Genomic DNA, 4,711 nt, shown 5'->3' with positions numbered 1-4,711 from the left:
TCCGCGCCCTGTTTTCCTTTGTTTCTGCCCTGTTTCCTTTCTTCCTTCTTCTCTTCTTTTCTTTCTTCTTTCTTCTTCTTTCTTTCTTCTTCTTTCCTCTTTCCTCTTCTTCTTCTTCCTCTCTTACTTTCTCTCCTTTCTTCTTCTCTTTTAAAAATACCACTTTTTATTTTTCTTATTTTCAATTTCTTTCATATGCTGCATTTGCATGTTATCATCCATTGCATTTTAATTTTGTTCTTATAACTTGCTTTTAGTTTCTTTTCTAAGTTTTTTATTTTAATAATGGTGTTGATTTCTCTTACTCAATTGTTGAGAATTTCTTAGATTATTTTGGTGCTTCTTGACTTGTTTGGTATTGTTGGGTGATGAAATTTTTAGGTCAATGCTAAATCTTTGATGACTATTGCATCTTTTGTGCATTGGCATGAACTTTTAATGTCTCTCATCATCCACTCTCTCTTGTTTGAACTTGATGCTCAACATGCTCTTTATACTTTGACTTTACCCTTGCATCAAGTGTAGTAATATGCCTTAGCTTATATTGTTCTCTCACTTACATGCGTAACTAACATGTAGTGAGAACCTTACTCTTATTTGGCATTAGCCCCGCCTATGTTCTATTTGGTTTGATATCTTTGTTGTAGGCTAATTTTCTTTCTTCTTCTCTCCTTTTAGGTTGGCCACCAAGAAGGAGAGGAATGGAAAGGCTTCTAAAGGGGCACCAAACAAGTTCATCCGCACAACTTTTTGAAGGAGCTCATCAATTGAAGCAACCTATCAACATTGCTCTTCTTTGCATGCATCGAGGACGGTGCAATCTTCAAGTGTGAGGAGGTCATTCGACCGATCTCCGTGGGTAACAATTTTCTTTTTCAACACCAATTTTTCAATTTTTGTCTTTGTTAGTTAGTTGTTGCATTGCATGGTAGGTTGCATGTTAGTTAGAAGTTTTAAATATTTTACCACTTCTTTTTATGTTAGAACTACTTGGTTAGGGTGATGACTTCTTTTCCAAGAAAACTGTTTTTAGGGCACCCTACCAATTTGAAAATTTTTTTGTTGAACTTGCTTGAAGAATTTATTTTGGAACATGGTTTTTGAGCTAAGAACACAAGCATGTAAGTTTTGAGCCTAATTGTGTTGTTACATCATTTAACCACTTATTTCCATTCTTGTGTGCATTGTTCTCTTTCTATGAGTGTAATCTCTGATTTGTTTTATTCTATATGTTCATTATTCCATATATACATGCATTTATATGATTGAGGCCATCATTTCATTTAGCTTACTTACCCAAATAGCCTACCTTTCATCAACTATTGTTAGCCAATTTTGAGCCTATTTAATCCCTTTTGTTCTTAATTTTAGCACATCACTACCCCTAAGTGAAAAATAATAAATGTCCCCTAATTTGGATCTTTGATTAACTTAGGCTAGTGAGGGTGTGTATCATTTGGGTATGGAAAACTTGGGACATTGGTTGAGGTAAAAGTGTATTTCGTATTTTTGTTAAAAATCTTGGGATTGGGTACATACTCATGCATTAAATGTGTAAACCATATGCATTGACATCCTTGTACATATCTTAGTTTGAAAAAATATGAGAAAAACAAAAAAAATGTAAAAAGAAAAAAAAAAGAGAAAAAATATAGAAAAAGAAAGAAAAAGAAATGCAATAAAAAGGGGACAAAAATGCCCCAAAGTAAAGTAACAATAACAATGCATATGGAGTATGAATTAAAAAGAACGTATGAGAGTGTGGAAAAAAAGTGGGAATCATAGGTAGCTAGGTATTGTATTAGAATTGTATAAGTTATTATATGTGTTTGGTGAGAGCTTAGGTTAATCAAAGATTCAAATTTCAAGCTCACTTGACTATATGCATCCCTACCTTTACCCTAGCCCCATTACAACCTATGAATAAGACCTCATGATAAATGTATGCATGCATTGAATAATTGTTGATTGTTAGATGAAAAACAAATCATGGAAAGCATGAGTAGAAAAGAATTGAGTGAATCAATCCTATATACTTGAGCGACTAGAGCGGATACACTTCCGGTGAGGGTTTGATGCCCAATTCCTTGTTCCTGGCTTTCATGAGCGTTCTTCTTGCAAGTTTGTTTACACTTTATTTTGATATTTGAATTGGTGGGATTCATGAATCATCATACTATCTTTGCCCTACTTGCTTATGTATGTTCTTGGAGATTGATTCATTTTTAACCAAGTAGGGAGAATCACTTTGTATTTAGTTGCATTCATATAGATAGGTGCAAATAGTTTCATTGCATTGAATAAATGTTCATACCCCTTTTCTTGTCCTTCTTTATTCTTAGCATGAGGACATGCTTAGTTTAAGTGTGGGGAGGTTTGATAAACCCCAATTTTGTGGTTTATCTTGTGCGTAATTTAAGGGATTTTATTAACTTTTCTCACATTTATTCAATGAAATAGCATAGTTTTGTAATTCTCCCTTAATTTGTGCTTAAGTGTGAAAACATGCTTTTTAGTCCTTAAAATAGCTAAATTTAATTCACTTTAATTCCATTTGATGCCTTGATATATTTGTTAAGTGATTTCAGGATTAGAAGGCAAAGATTGGGTTGAAGGAATAAAGAGAAGCATGCAAAGTGGGAGAACTCATGAAGAAATGAAGGAATCGCAAAGCTATCAAGCCTGACCTCTTTGTACTCAATCAATCATAACTTGAGCTACAGAGGTCCAAATGAGGTGGTTCTATTTGCGTTGGAAAGCTAACATCTGGGGCTTCAAAATGATATAAACTTTGTTATAGTTTCCTGGCGTTTAGGGACGCGTATACGTTCTCCACACGCATGCGTGGGTGGATCAGCGTGACTCACTAAAGGCAACTCGTGGCCAGCGATTTCTAAAGCATTTTGGGTCCAATCCAACTCATTTCTGATGCTATTGAACCCAAGGATTTAAGGGGGATGAACCAAGTAGTCATAGTGAGAGTTTTCTTCATGTTTTAGGAGTAGAATTCTAGAGAGAGAGGCTTTCCCCTCTCTCTAGATTTAGGATAGAAATTAGGGTAAAGTTAGGTTAATCTCACTCAAATTTATCTTTCAATTCTTGTTTTGATTTCAATTCTTTTTATATTTTAGTATTCTATTGTCTCAATCTTCTTAGTTTCTCTTGTTAGTTTCTTATTTTGCTCTCTTTTATGTTGATGAACCATTGTTGGATCTTGATTTCTTCTAATGCAATTTGATGTTTTCATGTCTCTTTGATGTTTATCTTCATTGTTATTTTTGATTTCTTGCTTATGTTAGTTATGGGTTTCATTAATTATTGCATTTTTTGATGTTTACTTTTCTTGCACTCTAGGTGTTTAATAAAATGTTTACACTAGTTGTTGGGTAGTTTTCTTTACTCTTGGCCTAGTCTAAGGAAATTGAGTGACCTTGAGTCATTGGATCTCATTGAATTGGTGATTTGAGAACCCTTAGTGGTCAATTTGATAACCATTGACTCTAGCCTACTACTAAGTTAATTAGTAGCTAGGTTAGGACTTATGGATTGATGTTGATCAAGCCTATTTGACGTACTTAATGCGTTGAGGTTGACATTATACTTACTTCAAGCATAAGAGTAGACTTAATGGGTTGGTCCCTCAAAATTGTCAATATATGGTTTGTAGACAAGGATGGTGATCTCAATTACCTATGTCTAGCCAAGAGTCATTTTCTTTTATTTTATTAGTTCTTGTCATTTTACTTTCTTGTCGTTACTTTACTTGCTAGTTGAAAATCAACCCCTTTGTTTCCTTCATAGCCAATAATTGATCACTTTATTGCAATTCCTTGTGAGACGATCCGAGGTTTAAATACTTCGGTTAATTTTCATTGGGGTTTGTACATGTGACAAAACTAAATTAAATTTGATGTGAGAGTTGTTTGTTGATTTGGAGCTATGCTTACAACGAAGTTCTTATTTCTACAAGAGAAATTCTAGACCGACAATAATTATCGCTATCAAATATGTATATGATGCATGCCTGTCCTATGGCTGATGAGGCTCATCTGTCGGTTATCCAGCCAACCCGACAAGTCTGAAAATACATAGACTGTCCCCTGACGTGCATCCCCAAGAGTCTATGCATAGCTTTTTCTCAAATAATCAATATTGCTCAACGGGGGTTACATTCCCAGAAATTCATATAGTGGCCGATCACACTTACGTCGTAGAGTCAACAGAGTATCGAGTTTTCAACCGGGTACACATGGTGGCAAGCCACTGTACTTTATCCAGAGGATCTTGTATCTCAGATCATTCAAATTCATAAGCCATATAAATAATTCAATTATAATTCTTCAACATCCACATCATTCTCAATCGCATCCCATTCGTCATCATACATCAATTATATTCAATCTTTATCCTTCATTATCACACATCCCATTCCGTCCATCAATAGTTCCAATTTAAAACATAATTCATTATTTTCTAAACGAGTCAAACTTAAAACATATTCATTTTTCTTAATAACTCAAAATCAAACCATTTAACCTTTGAATCTAAATCTTTTTAAATAATCATATAAACAAAATCTCTAATTTTTATAAAATTTTGGCAGTATCTCCTCTAAAACTCGGACTTTGCCACCCTTTTTTGGGTCCAAACCTGCATTCTTTTCAATTCAACTTACCCTTCCTCATCATCATAATAATCACCATAATAAATC

The sequence above is a fragment of the Arachis hypogaea genome, chromosome 2, assembly GCF_003086295.3.
Source record: "Arachis hypogaea cultivar Tifrunner chromosome 2, arahy.Tifrunner.gnm2.J5K5, whole genome shotgun sequence".
NCBI lineage: Eukaryota > Viridiplantae > Streptophyta > Magnoliopsida > Fabales > Fabaceae > Arachis > Arachis hypogaea.
This window is presented reverse-complemented; position numbering follows the sequence as displayed.